The sequence below is a fragment of the Rhodamnia argentea genome, chromosome 10 (genome assembly GCF_020921035.1).
Source record: "Rhodamnia argentea isolate NSW1041297 chromosome 10, ASM2092103v1, whole genome shotgun sequence".
NCBI lineage: Eukaryota > Viridiplantae > Streptophyta > Magnoliopsida > Myrtales > Myrtaceae > Rhodamnia > Rhodamnia argentea.
This window is the reverse complement of record NC_063159.1, coordinates 7,503,840-7,523,398: the sequence shown is the minus strand read 5'-3', so window position 1 is coordinate 7,523,398 and position 19,559 is coordinate 7,503,840. Positions and strand designations below refer to the sequence as shown.

At 37.9% G+C, this 19,559-nt stretch overlaps 1 protein-coding gene across 1 annotated transcript in view; it reads right to left on the bottom strand.

Annotated features, from left to right (window-relative positions):
• Nucleotides 1–19,559, bottom strand: part of LOC115750563 (protein FAR-RED ELONGATED HYPOCOTYL 3) — an 874,908-nt gene that overhangs the window by 115,083 nt on the left and 740,266 nt on the right. The gene's annotated exons all lie outside the window — the stretch shown is intronic.

Here is a 19,559-nt window from a genome sequence, read left to right as displayed (position 1 = left end):
TCAATACTGTTTCTAACCTTCTTCGTAGAGGTGAAATAAGGTCTAGATTTAATCTTGACAAGCTACATCATGGCTTAAAATGCATTTTAGTTGAACTTTGAACTATCCCCACGATCAAACACCTTCTACAACCCACAGGTGTTGAATAGAGTAAAAAGTTTTGTTAATTGCTCAAGTATAGTAGAATTTTATAAGGTTCCTGATTCCTATGATGTCTTTGGCTTCACATTTATAGGTGCCAAAGTGGTTACGCCATTGTGGCTCCTTCATACAATGCTAGTGGAATGTTTTCCCAGCGATGAACAATGACTGCAATGAAGGCCAAATGTTGTTGATTTAAGATGGAATTACCATAATGAATCGGTCATGTAGATGCATCGAAGGAGAGACTGGATTTCCGATCTTTTACTTGTTCCTTGCCTAAGATGAATTGTCTTAGGTATAAGACTTTCCAATGAAGCTGTGATTCAAAAGTAAGTCTTATGAATGCTAGGTCTTATATATTTTTTGTTTGGGTTTATACCACCGAAAAATCCCAAACTAGTACAACTATGCCACATTTACACTAGACTAATTTTGCAGTATAAAAGTCGCGAACTGGTACACCTATGCCACATTTTATCCAAATTGGTGCACTCGGGCCACATTTACTCCAGATTAATTACTATATCAAAAAAAATCTCAAACCGGTACATTCGTGCCATATTTACACCCGAAACTTCCAAATTTAATTTATTACAATTGGAGTTAATGTGACATCTTGATTTTCGCCTATTCGTTAAAGAGCAAAGCGGATAAATTATAGCGGCGATAATTGTGAGATCACAATTAAAAGACTTTTAGTTGAAGGCGCGACGTTTATTGGAACGGAAAGGCAATGGCACCTTATTTTCGGTCCCATAGAGCCAAGTTTGCATGAAAATAAGTACAACTAGTGTATTTTCCTTCGGGGCCGGCCACATAAATGCAATTGTGTGCATGTGTGCCATGTGCAACGCTCTCTCTCTCTCTCTCCTTCCCACCTCTATATAAACCCCAAATCCTCTCTCTCTCCTCATTTCTCACTCTCGGCAAGGAACTTTCTTCTCCCCCCATGTCTGGCATGGTGTTCGCATAGTTGTATGCATTGAGCATCATGCACGAATTGGTCGAAAAGAAATGATGTGAGGACCATCGGTCGACAAACCGATGATGCCACCCGGGAGTATGGAGATGCCCAAGGTCGGCAAACCTTGGATGCCGCGATTAGTAAACCGCGATGCCTCGAAGTGAGATGCCCATGGCCGGCTTCCAGGATCTGAAGCTCTCTTGCACTTTGGAATTTATGATTCTAAACTCCCTCTCTCGTAATAGTACTAATGATGATAGGTCTGCAGCGGATCGTTCTTCAATCTTTGATTGGACGCCATCAATCTTGATTCAACGAAGCTGTATCTTGAAGATTTACTAGCTGTTCAGAAATAACATCCGAACCTTGCTGATTCCGTCACCCATATGTCCAAATCTTTGATTTCCATTAGTAGATCCCTTCATTTATGGAAGTATGCTTGTTTCTAGAAAAGTAATTTCTAACTTGAGATATTCTACGATATGTTGTAGATTTATCTTGAAAATGGAAGATTACAAAGTTCCTTGAAAACAAATTCGCAGCCATATATAGCATTCATCATATGTGGGTCTACACATAAGGACAGTTTTAGAATTTGTCGTAGTCTCTCGACAAGTCGTAGTTTCTATATACATCGCGGTTTCGGGACAGTCTTAAAAAAAAAACAAAACCACTTTTCAAAATCTGAATAGAGGTAACACCGAGTTGGAAGTTAATAGAGTGCTTATTGATGCTCGCATATAAGTCTTCTTCGAAGGCGTAGTTGAATCTATATAATCAAATAATTTGGATAAACATAATTCAATTTCTTCATAAATAGATACACGATCCTCTTCACTGGAGTCCGAACATCTAACTAAGGTTAATATAAACTTCTTTGCTCGCGTGTATCAACGATCTATCTTTTGATCCCTCGAAACGTATTGGCAATTGTGGCTATGCTTCACTGTTCAACTATCCAAGGTCTTTCCAAGCTTTACCAAATTTCCCATTCTACGCCTTTTCACTTTCTATTCAGGTACCTTCAGCTTGTGAACATCTCCATAGCCAATCTCTTGTTGACCATTGATAGAGAACTCATAACCCGCGTCAGCAAGATAGCTTTTGCAAATGCTTTGTCGCGACCTAAAAATTAGGCTAATGGACTATCGGGTTAATTCAATTAACTAACCTAATTTGGACTCTCTCAAGTCCTACCAAATTGTAACTTAGGTTTATTCATGAAAAGAATGTTTGACCAGAGCCGCCACTAATTGTTTCTTAGTAGTTCGATTAGAAACCTAAATAAAATAGCTAGAGAACTATTTTTATTTTACGAATCGGAGAAAATGAGTTCGAGGACTTAGTTACATTAATTGAAAAATTTATGCCATTTCGGTACCATTTTCATGGGCTTAAGTACACCCCAAGTGCCATAAGTTGTGTACGGCGCTCACTTTAGTGTCAAAACTTTCAAATCGATCATTTTAGTGCTAAGTTTTTGTAACTTCGATCACTTCGGTGCCAAAACTTTCAAAACGATCACTTTAGTGCTAAGTTTTTGTAACTTCGATCACTTAAGTGCCAATTTCTTTTAAAAACGATCACTTTAGTATCAAATTCACCGAGCCATGTCATCTCAAATATTAATAAAAAATACCACGTGTCGAATTTTCGGCAAGCCACGTTAGCTCCGGCACTAAAGTGATCGTTTTTAAAAGAAGTTGGCACTTAAGTGATCAAAATTACAAAAACTTAGCACTAAAGTGATCGATTTGAAAGTTTTGGCACTAAAGTGAGCGCCGTACACAACTTATGGCACTTGGGGTGTACTTAAGCCCATTTTCATGAAAAATTCTTTTTCAATTGATTGATGTGAATTGATTTGATTTAGGAAAATGTGACATGAGAACAGATGATAAAGAATGATTTGATTTTTCTATTTTTTGTCAAAGATAAAAAGCACCAAAAAAAGAAATAAAAATTTTGAACAAAAATAAACAAAAATGCCCATAATATACCTTTAAATTTTGAATTTTTTGAAAAATTCACTTATTCTCAAAGATTTAGGTTATAGCAGAATTTTTATCCGCTACATCCTCGAAGATTCGAGCTACTATGTGGATAATTGTATAGAGCATCAATGTCCCTTTTGCCATAGGCATGGAACAGAAGCTTCATACTAAATCACTATCTCATTCCATAAGAACATGGACAAGGCGTATGAATTAATTTTTCGTCGAGGCAAGGCACATTGGGGAGCATATATTATGAGCATATTTGCTTATAAATGTGCAAATTTTATAACAAATCAAAATAAACATGACAAAAAAAAAAGAAAATGAGTCAATTTAAATTGAATTTTCGAGAATTTGAGAGGGGTGGCTGAAAATATGACATTGGGGCCCACCTTTCCTCATAAAAAATTTAATCCAATTTTAATTTGAGAAAATTATCTTTAAGGTTTGGAAAATTTATTTCATGTAATTCTCAAAACTTAAATAAATGTCCAATCTAGATCAAATCCTATCTCTAGTCAAACATATTCAGAAAAATTGCAAGAGATAATATAAGAATTTGTCAAATAAAACATCAAACAATTAGCATGTTAAAGATAACAACAAGCTCAAAACTTTATCCATTAAGAATAGATACTATCCAATTGAGCTCAAATTTGCACCCATGACATAGAGATAGCATCTAACAAATAATGGATAAACATAATTCAACAATTCAAGAGCAAGAGGTAATCAACAAAGGTCACCCGCGTGTGATTCGGCCAAGGCAATATATATGTGCCGAAAATTGATCTCCCTTTCAACCAAAAATCTGATTTTAACAATCAATCCAATTTGATCTTAATAAAGGGGTTGAGTAATTTTCACTTTGAGAAAAGACATGATTCCAATTTAATTTAAACAATTCTCAAGAGCATTGCAAGATCAATTCATGATCAAATTGAGTTTGATGTAAAGAAAAATCAGATTTTGATTGACAACGTTCAATGCTCGGTTCTAGCACAAAAGTTAGCAAGAAAGGTTCGGAATTTTCACTTTCAATTGCGAATCGAATGCCCATAAAATCCTTAGAACATATGGGCAAGTTTTCCAAGCAAAACAAGCACAAGTCACAATCAAAAGTTTAAGCAAAAAAGTAACTTTTAGCAAAAAATTCAACAAGCTCGCGATCTAGAAAATTCGTTTGAGAATACGCCTTTTCGAGCTCGTTTCATTGCCGAACCTTTCCGAATGTTCAAGCACAAATAATAGGGATGTTAGAGCTTTAAATAATGACGAAATGAAAGCAAATCAACCTTGAATTGAGGCTGATTAGTAGCCGGACAACAGCTCACAATCGACGGAACCGTAGCTGAATCGGGCACTTGGGACGGCAAATTTAGGGGCTTGCACAAGAAGCTCTAGGTATTGGATCGTCACACTATCGGCGGTTGCTGATAGATCGACGAGTGTAGAACATTGTGGTGGCTAGCACGATTCAAATGGAGCAAGGACGACGATGCACAATCGATTGGCACGAAACCGCTCGTAGCAATCGACGGTTGGATGCCTTGGCCGAGACTCCCCCCCTCTCTCATTTTCCTCTAAGTTTCTGAATGTGTTGAACCCAAGAATGCTGGCCTTTGTGCTTGAACCAAAGGTATGTTTATATAGACTTGGTCCTTAGAGTCCTAATAGGAATAGGAGTCTTTGACAACCGTCGGATCAAGAGTTCTAGCTAGAACGGGATTTGATAATGGTCATAAGATTTAGAGGAGTTCCGATCCATCAAAACTCTCTGTTATTAGTTGCATAATGATAGAGTTTTAATTTCTTAGATCAACTTGTCGCGACCCTCTCGCGAGGTTACGTTGGATGGGGAATGCTCTCAAGGGTTAATGGGTTGTCGTCGTCCAACTCGCAATGGATGGATTTCGGATGTGGGCCCCTCCCAAGACCCATTACCTAAATCGTAACGGCGGAAGGAATTAAAATAGGGGTTGACCTTAGTGTAGTCGGGGTTGCATGTGCATAGTGTACATGCCATCGGAGTCACGACTAATAATTTTTTGGAGGGTATGATTGAAAATCCTATCGAATGGTTGGGAGTTACCAATCGATTCGGCGAAAATAAGAGAAATGGGTTCGAGGATTTAGTTACGCCGAGGATGTCATTGATGCCCTTTTGGTACCTAAGTTGAGTATTTTTCTAATCTAAGAATTCATACGGATGCTTCAGGAGGTGAGGTAGGCTCTAACAACCTATGGATATTTTGCAGATGGGGATTTTTTACCATAGCAATCACAATGAAGAAATTAAGTGCGCAAACCAAGGAAGCAATGACATATGGATAAATCGCATCAAATCAATCAATTAAAGCAATGTGGCATGCCTAGTATAGCCCTATAGGCTTAGAGAATGGCCTACTAGAGTTCGGGAGTTGGTTCGGAAAATTTTGATGGCCAAATGCCCAAAAGGGTAAAATGGTCATTTTGGATGTTCGGACACCTAAAAAACCATAATCTAGGGTTGGACCAGTTGAGTGTGGCAATTTCCCATTTTTTGTGATTTTTTGAAATTTTTCCTATTTTTTCTTTTTTTTTGAATTTTTTTTAAAATTTCTTCTATTTATCATTGATTTTTCTATTTTTTAATTTTTCAGACCGGGTTGAACCATCCTTCGTGGACCGAACAACCCAGTCCAGACCCTATTAGTCCCGAATTGCCCTAGACGACACCGTTTTGATTTTTTCTAATTTTTTAATTTTTTTTCTATCTATTTAACGGAATTTAAAATCTAACTTCTAATCCTACGGCTCCTATTGAGCCACGTGGCCTAGCCTCGGCCTTTAGATTTGATTACCGAAATGGACAGCTCTAATCTATCAATGACTGATCCTAGACTATCCGATCTAAATGCTAAAATGGACGGCCACGATCGAACGCCGAAACTAATTCTCAACTGTTCGATCAGAAATTCTATTTTTTTAATTTCTAAAAACCATTTTTTATTTTAAAAAATTCCCGGATCGTGGCACGTGGCACGTAGCCTAATGCCGCCCATCCGATCCGGGTTGTATTCTTTTACAAAAAACATGTTCGAATATCCGACTACGTTGACGTGGCTTCCATATGTCAAGCTTCATAGCGCTACGTCAAAAGTTGAACGGTCTTCATTTTCAACCTCTCGACAGATTGAAATGAATGGCCGAGGTTTCTCCGGCGCCGATCGACGACGAAACCTTAGCCAATCAGCACGAAATTGGTGTCGATCGACTTGCCATGACCTCCGATTTAACATATCTAAGAATTAGACCTAGCTATCGACTAAAACACGATCAATCGAGCACACACAAGACATCAATGGTGAACTTCGGACATGCAATCTAGATCATAACTATTCAATTAATTCACGGAATCACTTCCTTTCAAGTTCGGAAGACTTACTTGAGGCCCCGATAGAGCCGTAGATCGCCAGATTTGGTTGGCCAAGTCACAATGCTTCTCGACCGGTAGGAGGTTTGACTCGGGGTGATTATGTAAAATCGAAGCAAAAAAAGGTTGCGACGATGTTCGATAGTATTCAGAGAGCAAAATGCACATGATAATTGAAAGAATGATCATGGTGAAGTAAGATGCCATGCTAGTGCAATGAGAAGCTCGAGAGTAAATCTCACCTTTTCCGAGGATGATCGACGGCGTGAGCTAGTACGATCGCTTCCCGAGGATGATGCGAAGCTTTTAGAGGTGGATTGAAGCTTTGATTTGGCCTGAATTGCTCAAATTGAAGATCCATAGTCCGAGTTCGAGCTCGCGATAATGGCGTTGCAGAGAGGATTATATATATATAAGGAAACTAAAATCGATAAACCAATGCATAAAATTTGAAATTAAGATTGAAGACGAGAATGATAAAAGTATGAAGACGGATAGTAGAAATAAACAAAAATAAAAGATGCGGCATGTGAGGGGTCGGGGGATCCGACGCTCTCACCGATCGAGATATTAAGAACAGATCTCGCTAAACTTGATCAAAGCGAGAGGAGGGCTCCCGGCGGACTCCGCACTCTGTTCACTTAATATCTAAATTAGTTTAAATCAAAAATATGTAAAAAGAGCATGTAATGCTGACCATCGATAGGAGGCACGGCCTTCCAATTCGGGGATTTAGAGAGTAAATAAATTACAGAAATTTAAAGTACATAAAGTAAATGCAGAATGTAGAAGACAAAGCTTGAAACTCCACAAGTAGGAGGCAAAGCCTTCCACGATCTATGGGTGTTAAGCCCGAATATAATAAAACTTCACAATATTATTCATAAATATGAGATTTTACAACAAAAGATCTGTAGATCTATGCATAAAAACTCCAAAAACAAAAAGATCCGGAGTAGATAAAAGAAGAAGATAAGAAAATAAAAGGATCATGGAAGATTTGGGCAAAATGGGTTCTTCTTGGAGACCTTCCGGGAAGAAAAGAAAGGTTTCTTCAAAATGGGATATAGGTTTCAGAACATAGAAATGGTTAGTTCTTCTCTATGGGTGCTCATGAGGAGCTATCAAAAAGAGAAGATATCAAAAAGGTTAGAAGAGGGGAGAGAGTAAAGGGCTTACAAGGTTACGTGTTTTACGCAATCCGAACCTCCTGTCCATATCGTTTACAAAACGGGTATTTAAAAGCAAAAATTTACTGTTGCTACGGTGCTACGATTTAAAATTAAAAGCCGCTCCGATTTACGGTGAAAGTCTACGGTGTACAGTGTTGTACGGTATCGGAATCAAAATCAAAATCAAAATTTCAGTTTAATGCTGAGTCTTAAGACTCTTCTTGTTCAAGAACGTCTACCCAATTTAATCTAGGCGGTATTCCATAGCGGTCTTCAGAGTTATCGGAATCAAAATCAAAAATCAAAATTTTTCTTAAAACATTTTGATAAAGTTTTTACGGTAGAAAGGGGATTCTACCATCAAAACCCTTACACTTTTGTGAAGAAAATGTTCGGGGAAAACAGATTTTATACTCCCCATGATTTACAAAAACCAATAGAATTTTATGAGAAGATCTTGACACAGACCCAGTCTGTCATTTTTAAACATTTTCCGGATAAAATTCATCCAGGAATTGTAAATTATTCCACTGCAAAATTACTTAGGGTCATTAACCCTAATGAGTGGGATGTTTCTCCAGCTTCACCCATCAAATTCGAAAGCTAGTGAACTGAGATTATTTTTCACAGACCTTCTTTCACTTATTTTGACTATCGGCAAGCCCGATGGAATGTATTATTTCGACAAAATCCTAATACAACCCATGCATGGCTTTTTTATTTTCAAGATAATTTTGAATTCTTTATGATCCCATTCTGGTTTGTAAGATGGTGAGAAACATTTGGTCCAATCCAGGATATACTACCACGAAGTATTCTGGATTCCTATCATCTTTTCTTTCACAAATATACTCTAACTGCAGAAGAGAAAAATTTCCCTTCTCTTTTGTTATTCTCAGCCTTTTTTAAAATCTCTTGGATTCTTGGTTCGAATTTTGAATACCGGAGAAAATCGGCGAAATTTGATATTTTGACTTTAACCGGAAGATACAAAGTCAAATAGTGGGATGGCTTTAACTTATGGAAAAATGTTTCTAGAGATGCGGTTGAGATGTGGCTTCAAATGAAAAAACCTCCGAAGCCATCATCAATCGGTACCTCATTTTTGCACGACAGAGCTATTGCTGTCTCTAACTTGGCAAGATCCACAACAAAAGAGGAATTCTATCAAAAAATGAAGAAAGCAATAGCCGATTATAAAGAATCTAAGGCTTCTCAAGAAGGATCGCACCATAGCGGAAATTCAAATGAGGATGACTGCTATGGAATACTGCCTAGATTAAATTGGGCAAATGTTCTTGAAGAAGAAGATGCTGAAGACTCGACATTAAACCGAGCTTTTGATTTTGATTCCGATATCGTACAACATTGTACATTGTAGACTTTCACTGTACAATGTAGCGATTTTTAATTTTAAAATGTAGCACCGTAGCAACAATAAATTTTTGCTTTTAAATACCCGTTTTGTAAACGATATGGGCGGGAAGTTCAAATCATAGAAAACACGGAACCTTGTGAGCCCCTTACTCTCTCCCGTTTTCTAACCCTTTTGATATCTTATCTTTTTGATAGCTCCTTACGAGCACCCATAGAAAAGAACTAACCCTTTCTATCTTCCGAAATCCATATCCCATTTTGAAGAAACCTTTCTCTTCTTCTCGGAAGGTCTCCGGTAAGAACCCATTTTGCCTAGATCTTCCCTAATCCTTTTATTTTCTCATCTTCTTCTCGGATCTACTCCGGATCTTTTTGTTTTTGGAGTTATTATGCACGGATCTACGGATCTTTTGTTGTAAACTCTCATATTTATGAATAATATTGTAAAGTTTTATTATATCCGGGCTTAACACCCATAGATCGCGGAAGGCTTTGCCTCCTACTTGTGGAGTTTCAAGCTTTGTCTTCTACATTCTGCATTTACTTTATGTACTTTAAATTTCTATAATTTATTTACTTTCTAAACCCCAGAATCGGAAGGCCGTGCCTCCTATCGGTGGTCGGCATTACATGCTCCTTTTATATATTTCTAATTTTAACTAATTTACATATTAAGTGAATAGAGTGCGGAGTCCGCCGGGAGCCCTCCCCTCGCTTTGTTAAGTTCAAGAAGATCTGTTCTTAATATCTTGACTAGTGAGAACGTCGGATCTCCCGACCCCTCACATGCTGCATCTTTTATTTTTGTTTATTTTTACTATCTGTCTTCATACTTTTATCATTCTCATTCTGACACGTTGTGTACATTTATGGATAAAATTTATTTGTGATTTTGGTGAGTGGTTTAATTTGGATATTCCAATCGATATCCTTTATGATATTCACTTCCATCCTTTTGAGTAATCTTTTGTTATAATCTTGTTTTCTTCTACATACTTTTATCATTCTTCTCTTCAATCTTAATTTCAAATTTTATGCACCGATTTATCGATCTTAGTTCCCTTATATATATTTTACTAGGCTCGAATGAACAGAATGCCGGCTCTCCCTTGATCGAAACCATGTGAGGCCTCATATCCCAATTCGAAATTTCGAGCGAACACGGGAGGGGCCTCGCCGACTTGAATCTCATGTGACACCGGGGCAATGGCACTAAACTTGTACTCTCATTCATCTCCCGCTTTGCACAAAGACAAAGCGGTTTCTCACCTCCTACCTTCTAGGAAGTAAGAGTAGCCATCTCCTGTGAACGAATAGGGTCTTTTTGCTCTCTACAATAGGGTTACAACCCAACTCTACGAACACGCTTATAGAAGGATTACGCCATGACTTTCTTAGGAAGAGTTCGAACTTCCCACTATTGGGATAAGGTTGACCCCAATAATAAAGCCTAAAAAAATGCTTCTCCAATGTAGAAAGTTTTGTTATAGTTAAAGATGAGCCTTTTGTTCTAGAGCTGGAGGAAGTTAAGTTGAACGAGAATGCACGTCGATGGCAAGGAGACCATAGGGAACTCTGTTAAGTCAAACCGGTTCTCCTATCTGCGCGAATTGACGTCTAATTTGGACATTCAATGAAAGTTGACTTTGGTGAGTCGTTGTGGCATTGAACATCACATTCCGTCGTGCTTCGGCAGCCACCGGCGATGATACCTATCCCGATCGACACGAGGTGACATGTTGAGCAAAATGCCTCCCCAAGCTCTTCTGATTATCGCCGAGAAGAGTCTCAATTTGGTTGACGAAATCTAGCCTGCAACATTTGAATTTGGCGTGAAATGGAGAAGAAGATGACACTATTCGACTGGGTCGGTGGGTCGGACTCGGTTTGATCCCGTAGACCCGATTGAACCAATTTCTCGAAATTGACTTATAATTCTTGAGAAAATTTCAAATTAAACCATATAATTGGATTCAACACCTTGAATTCTATTTGGAAATGTCATTTTCCCCAATATTTCGTGTGAAATTGTATAAAAACCCTAAGTTGTTCATTAGATCCAATTATGAAAACTGTGCAATTAAGGGTTTAAATGACAAAATCATTTCAAAATACCCACGCCAATTGTTTCATAAGGTTGAAAGACATAGGGCGGTGGTCTTACTTTTGCATGGCGATCTCTTGATTTTAGTTAATTTCATTTTATTTGAAACCCGGGGACTAAATTTAAATTTTTTTTGCATTTAAGTTCAATTCATGCAATCGTGTAATTTCTTAAAATTCAAGGACTCAGTAGCAATGCAAGGTAACCAAGTCGAATGTCAAGACTCCAAAAATATAAAAATTTTAAATTAAATGACTCAAATGGTAATTTTTGAATCAATTTAAGCCTATGCTCAATGAAGAGACACATAGTCCTAAATTGAATTTTTGGATTTTTTTTAAGAGGTCAAAATTAAAAGGATATTAAAATAAAAATATTGACTATTTTTGTGTATTTTTGCGATCTCAAATGCTATTTTTTTCAATTTTTCAATCATTTTTCTATTTTAGAAAAATATATAAAAATATGAAAAATTAAATTTTGTTCAAAAATGGTTCCCTAGGCATGGCTAAGGTCTCCAAAGTTGATTTTGCAAATTTTTTTTTGACTTTAATGAATTTTCTATGAAATTTTTTGAAAAGAATTTAATTTAAAAATCAGGTGTCAACACACCTATTAAGATAAGATCTTTTGATTGATTGAAAACTTCTTAATCCAATTTGAAAATTTGATTGTCCAACTCCACTAGGACTATGTATTTCGTCCAAAGGGGGCAATGATGAGAGAAGTAGCTGAAAAGGGCCTCTTTTGTGAGTTTAGAATACAATTTTGAGCCTAGTTGGGTTCTAGATAATTAATGGGTAGTTAATTGGGAGTTCACTCAATTAAAAGAGCTAAAATGGGCTGTTTTGAGCTTGAATGAGGTCCAAACCAACACAGAATTTTGGCACTCTCATGTCTATGACCCATCCAATTGCGGTCCAAATCATGGGCTCGTCTCACATTCTCGAGCTCAATTAAGGCTTTTTCTAAATATGAATATTTAACTGAAAGGCTTAATAATTAATTTAAGCATGAATGGACTGAATTTAGCTCAAAACTAGGTCCAATTGACCTTAATAAATTTGGCACACCCTATTGCCTCGTCCGAGATTTTCAAATTGAATTTGGTCCAAATGCCCGTTGAATTTTATGCTCAATGAACTCATCTCGGCTATGAATAAAATGATATGCTCTTGATATTTATAATATTTATTTTTTTTATAATTTTTTTCTTGTGAAGCTTATCGTTATAATATAATTAACTATAATTAATGTACAAATTTATTAAGATATATAATTAATAAATAATGTTGTAATTATATAATTAATTAAAAATATTCATACAATAAAATTGGCAAGATGCATGAAAAAATAAGATTTTCATAATATGTAATAATCATCAACCGCAATTACATCTACTAATGATATCGTCCTCCTATATGACCTCATGTTCCGCAAGCGGGTCTTCTCTGTTGTTTGACAGGTCTAGTATTGTACCGAAGAGGAAAATAAGAATTCGGATGAGTAGGATGTATTTATGCCGAAGGCATATCTTGTGAAAATATGTCACGCTCATACACTACATTAAGAGGGCATTGAAAAAAGGAAGAGAAATCGAATCCATATGTATTAGTAAAACTAGCTAGAGTCTGCGCAATGAATTGTCGGGAAATTGAAAAGCGGATCCCCCATGAAATGGGCCTGCAAACTATGCGAACCTTGCATTAAAATCTGACTAACCAAACCCCATAGTGAAATCTCTCATATGATACTCCAAGAGATAGGGGACGACATCACCATCTAGATGAGCTCGAAAAGTCTTCCGAGTCTAATGAACAATCTCATGTGGGTCATCATCCTACGGCCCAACGAACGCTACTATAGTTGCAGATTGAGGCGGTGTTATCATTTTTAGCCGTTTTTCCTCATTCTAGGGGTATAACATTTGCTATAATAATATTCCCCATAGCTGCCCAAGACCGACAATATGGATTAACGTTATTTATGATATGTAAAATTTGTTTTGACGCTATCACCCTCGTAATGATATCAAAATTAACAAAATTATGTTACTAAAAAATAATTAATGAATTAAATTAAAAGTGTTTGCACGAACCGTTACACCTATTGCGGCCCCGAAAATGGAAATCCATCTCTGGATGTCTACGGTACCACTCCATATATCATGAATGATAATTAAGTGTCAATTGCGGGATCGCCATCGATTATATAATCGACATGGCGGTTTTACATATCAATCCACCGTCTGTGTTTACCTACCCAATTCTTTCTAACTAGCTATAATTCAATATTATGCAATGCCGTATGATCACGCAGACGAGTAGGTATTAGCTGCTGCATATCTAACTGATGAAGTACTCGGTCCGGATAATGCCACTCAACTATCCATTAACAGATGAGTGGGACACGAGCCCTCTAACTGTTTTATCCCTACCGGCAGTAATATGGTAAAACATCCAGAAAGTCATCGAGGTAGGGCTCCCAAATAATATGGTATCGAAATAAAACATATCAAATTAAATCAAGAATTAATCTATAAGCTAACATTATATTAAACTCGTTGATTGTTATCATTACTTACGTCTTCTGATTCCATTCTATCGAGTTGGTAGCGCAAATACAACAACGTATATATGGAGACTTCCGTTGTCGGTAGGCGTTGGCTCCAACTGCATAAAAAAAAATGAGATTTTCATATATTATACGCACTGGAAAGAATTAATGACTCACGAATTAAAAAAGTAATAGATTACATATCGACTACCAAGAGGTGCATCTTTTAAAGGATAACGGTCTACCAAGAATGGGGATACACATATGAAGCGATCGTACGCCCAAATCTGCAATACATGTAGGGCATTTCCGATTTGATATTTTAATCGATCGATTGCACTACATAGCTCCCGACACAACCATTCAAGCACCGTTGAACCCTAACTATACTATGTAGGGTTGTTGAGGTTTGCCGGCGGTGAAAAAAACAAACTAACCCGTGCCCCTGATTTATTCGAAAAAAATACATCATCCCATCGGACAAAGAATGAATGCTCTAGCATGTTGTACTATAGTGACGTCCTCGATATACGAAAAAAAAATCATCAAAATATTCTCTCGGCTAGCCTAAGTTTATTTGCGTGCTACGCAAATTGGATGAACGAGCACCAAGTAAATCATCATAGATAATGCCCCAATTGAAAATAGTAAAGCCGGTAATTGCACGTCCATCGATGGAAAGCCTTGTGAGCATCGCTATATCCTTAAATGTGATCGTGCATTCACCTTCCGGCATATGGAAGGTGTAGGTTTCGAGTCTCCACCACTCGACTAACGCCGTAATCAAATGTTAATCTAGTTGAAAATATTCCATCATATAAACTCCGTAAAATCCCGAAACTTGAAGATACGAGAGTATGAGCGAATCAAGTTCATATACGTGCGGTATCGATCGCCGACATCTAAGGAGTGCATTCTGATCCGATCGTGAAATGTGATATGAATTGTTAGTAGCAATTTTGATATTGGTATTACAAACGATATATAAACCGCTAAATTTCTCAATTACCCGAGCGTTCCATACGGTCTCTAATCTAAGGAGTGCATTCTCGATCAACGACATGAACCTGTTAGCGGCATGATGATTCACTGCTTACACGGCGGGCTCGACATAAATCAAAGACCGTATAGAACACTCGGGTAATTGAGAAATATAGCAGTTCATCTATCATTCGTAATACCAATATCAAAATTGTTACTAACGATTCATATCACATTTCATAGCCAAATCAAAATGCACTTCTTAGATGCCAACCATCGATGCTGCACGTAGATGAACTTGATCCGTGTATACTCCCATATCTTCAAGTTTCGGGATTTTATGAAATTTATATGATTAGATATTTTTAGCTAAATTGGCATTTGATTACTGCGTTTGTTGAGCGGTGGAGGTTCGAGACCCACACCTTCCATATGCTGGAAGGTAGATGCATGATCACGCTTGAGGATATAACGGTGCATATAAAGCTTCCCATTGATGGATGTGAAGTTACTAGCCCTACGGATTTCAATTGGGGCACTCTCTGTGATGATCTACTTAGTGCTCGTCCACCTAATTTGCACGGCACACAGATAAATTTAAACTAACCGAGAGAACACTTTGATGATCTTCCTCCATATGCGAATGACGTCACTATAGTATAACATGGTAGGGCATTCATTCTTCGCCTAATTGGATGGTATATTTTTTTGAATAAATTAATGACATGAGTTAGTTTGTTGTTTCTTCCATTGCTAGCGAACCTCAACGATCTTACACAAGACAATTAGGGCTCGGCGGCGCTTGCGTGATTGTATCGGGAGTTATGCGGTGCAACCGATCCATCAAAATATGAAATCGAGAGCGCCCTATATGTATTGCGGATTTGGGCGTGCGAGCGCTTCAAATGTGTCACTATCCTTAACAGACCATTATCCTTTAGAAGATGCACCTCTCGATAGTCGGTATGTGATCTATTGCTTTTTTTTAGTTCGTGAGTCATTAATTCTTTTCAATGCGTATACTATATGAAAATCTCATTTTTTTTTTTTTTTGTTTATCCAATTAGACATGGCGAAATGGAACAGTGGGCCCGGAACCTGCTAGGCCGGTTCCAAGCCGCTTTAAAAAAAAAAAAGAGAGCAGGAGACTTGGGGGAAAAGAGCAATTTGGGCATAGGAACCGGCGGTTCCAAACCGAAACCGAAACCGAAACCGGCGATTTCATCTTTTTTACGAACCGAAATCACTGGTTCCTAAACCGGAACCGGCCACCTCTATATGCGGCTAGAGTCAAGGCCTACCGACAACGGAACTCCCCACACATACATTGCCACATTTGCGCTACCAACTCAATAGAATAGGATCAGAAGACGTAAGTAATGATAACAACCAATAAATTTAATATAATGTTAGTTTATAAATTAATTCTTGATTTAATTTGATATGTTTTATTATTATATCAGATTATTTGGGAGCTTTACTCCCATGACATTCGGGAGGCTCTATCATATTATCGCTGGTAAGGACAAGACAGTTGGAGGGCTCATGTCCCACTCATCTCATTCTGGATAGTTGAGTGGCATTATCCAGACCGAGTACTTCGTCGATTAGGTATGCAACAACTAATACCTACTCGTCTGCGTGATCATACAACATTGCATGATATTGAATTAAAGCTAGTTAGAAAGAATTAGGTATGTAAACACAGACGGTGGATTGATATGTAAAATCGCCGTATCGATTATATAGTCAATGGTAATCTTGCAAGGAGGCACTTCACTATCATTCGGGATATATGGAGTGGTACCGTAGACATACCCGAAGCTAGACTTCCATTTCGAGGGCCGCAATGGGTATAACGATTCGTGCAAACATTTTCAATTTAATTCATTAATTATTTTTTAGTAACATAACTTATTATCATTTTATAACTTTTGTTAATTTTGATATCATTAACGGGGTGATGGCGTCGAACAAATTTTACACATTATAAGTAATGTCAATCAATCTCGTCGGTCTTGGACAATAGTAGGAAATATAGCTAGGGCGATGCTATATACCCGGAATGAGGAAAAACGACTAACAATGATATCATCGCCTCAATCATCAACTACAGCAACACCCGTTGGGCCGCAAGATAATGATCCATCCGAAACTGTTCAACCGACACGGAAGACTACTCGAGCTCATCCGGATGGTGATCTCGTCCCCTACCCCTTGGATTATCATATGACAGATTTCACTCCGAGGTTTGGTTAGTCAGATTTTAATGTAAGGTTCGCACAGTTTGCGTGCCCATCTTATAGGGATCCATTTTTTTAATTTAGTAACAATCTACTTCCTGAGACTCCAACTAGTTTTGCTAGTTTATATGAATCCGATTTCACTCCATTTTTTCAATAACCTCCTAATATAGAGTCTAGACACATCATATTTTCATAAGATATGCCTTCGTCATATATAATTCCTACTCATCCGGATCCTCGTCCTCCTCCTCGATACAATACCGGACCCGCCGAACAATGAAAAAGGCATGCTTGTGAAACATGATGTCATATAGGAGGACATCATTAATAGATGTAATTGTGATCGATGATTGTCACATATTATGAAAATCTTATTTTTTTCATATATCTTAACAATTTTATTTTATGAATATTTTTAATTAATTATATAATTACAATATTATTTATTAATTATAGATCTTATAAATTTTTACATTAATTATTGTTAATTATTTTATAAAAATAAGCTTCACAAGAAAAAAATTATAAAAAAAATAAATATTATAAATATCAATAATTAAAAAAAATAAATAAATAAAAAATCTGGCCCGCTCGGCAGCACCGCCGCTAAGCAGGTGTGGGCCTTACTCGGCGACCCGGCCGCCAAACAAGCCTCGCTCGACAGCCCCGCTACCAAGCAAGCCTCGCTCGACACCTTAATCACCGAGCGATGCCCAAATTTGTAAAAAAATTTTAAGTAATTTTATAAATATTTTTTTTTAAAAAAATAAATTTAAAAAAAAAAACCCCAACTTTAATAAATCAGGAATCTTTTTCAATCATGGCTGCCCAGAACAACTAAAGTTGAATATGGCATCAAAATTGAGAGGCCCAATCCTAGATAAAACTAGGAAATATCTGGATATACCTTCGAACTAGGGCCAAACAAAGGAAGACATGTTTGCATGAATCCCAGTGAGAGTGAACATGAAATTTGAAAGCTAAAAAGAAAAACTGTCGTCTAAGGCAGGAAAGGAGATTTTGATCAAAACGGTTGTCGGAGCCCTTCCTTAATATGCTATGTCAATATTCAAGATTCCTATCTCGATCTATAAGGGGATTGAGCAAAAAATAGCTAACTTCTAGTGAAAACAGAACTCATCAAAAGCCAGAATCCACATGAGGAAGTGGGAAACCTTAAAATAGAACAAAATGGAGGGAGGTTTCGGATTCAGAGATCTAATAGCTGTTAATAGAATTATGTTGGGCAAGCAAGCATGGAGACTTGGACAAAACCCATCATCCTTATGGAGTAGGGTATTCAAAAGCATATACTACCCAAATGGCGATATCTGGACAGCTAAGAAGCAAGTCAATGCAGCACAATTCACAATCAGCATCTACTTCGTACCAGCCTCCCCGAAAACTATGGAAATCAATCTGGAACATACCTACCCCCGAAAATCAAATTCTTCCCATGGAGGGTGTGTCAAAATGCCTTACCGTCTAAAGAAAATCTCTTCAAGAGGAAGCTTGCTCCTGACCCATGGTGTCCTGTGTGTGGCCGTGCCCCAGAGACGCTGGAACACTTATTCTTGCTCTGCGACTAGGTAAAAGTCATATGGTCAGACAATAGAGTTCAGTTAGACACAAATCCACTCAAAGTCCAGAGGCTAGATAAGTGGATTATGGAGGTTTTTACCTGCAGCCATAGCCTCCCAACACCTGCGCTGGTGGCTAATATCCTCTGGCGTCTGTGGAAAGAGAGAAATAACAGGGTTTCCGAGGGAGACAGCCCAAGTCAAGTTTAATCGCAGATGAAGCAGAGGTGGAAGTAGCTATTTTCGACAGTAGGAAGCAGAACAAACCTACGGCGGAAGGAAAAAAGGTCACGGCACCTGATGCTTGGACACCACCAGGACCTGAAGCATGGAGCTTCAATGTCGTTTGCTCGTGTATAACAGGATACCAAAGCGGATCCGTGGCTGGGAATTGCAGAAACAGTAGGGGTCTCATTGTTGCTGACTTCGCGAAGGAGGAGAAAGCGTGCTCTGTGCAGGAAATGGAGATCCTCGGCGTTCTTTCTGCTCTTCGGGTTCTGCAGATGGGTAAGGCCAAGACAGAAAACCAGATGGTTTTGGCCAGCTCTATGGGCGAAACAGTACAAAAGAAGCTAAAAGTGGATACTCTGACAGATTGTGTTTCCATCCCTTATCTTCTACAGGATTCGGAGGAGTGTCCATGGGCTGTTAAAGGCTTGATAGAAGACTGCGAGGCCATCATAGCCCAACTCGGCTCGGAAGCAGTAGACGTAACCCGTGTCCCGCGAGTTGCTAATAGTGCAGCCGATTGGGTTGACAAAGTCCGTCGGAAGAATTTGCTCCCCTTCAATTGGATGATTAAACCTCTCCAACTGCTTTGGGATCTTCTTTTTTGTGACTCTGGGAACGCTAATTGTAGTTATTCTGTTTCAAGTTGAATGAATGCAGTATCGTAGTTCGACCAAAAAAAATGTATGACTGGGACAATTTTTTCAGAGTACGGCTTCGCTATCCTCTCGGAAGCCAACTATCTGACCTCGATATTTCATCTGTCGAAGATGGTGAGAAATGCAAGTCAATTGA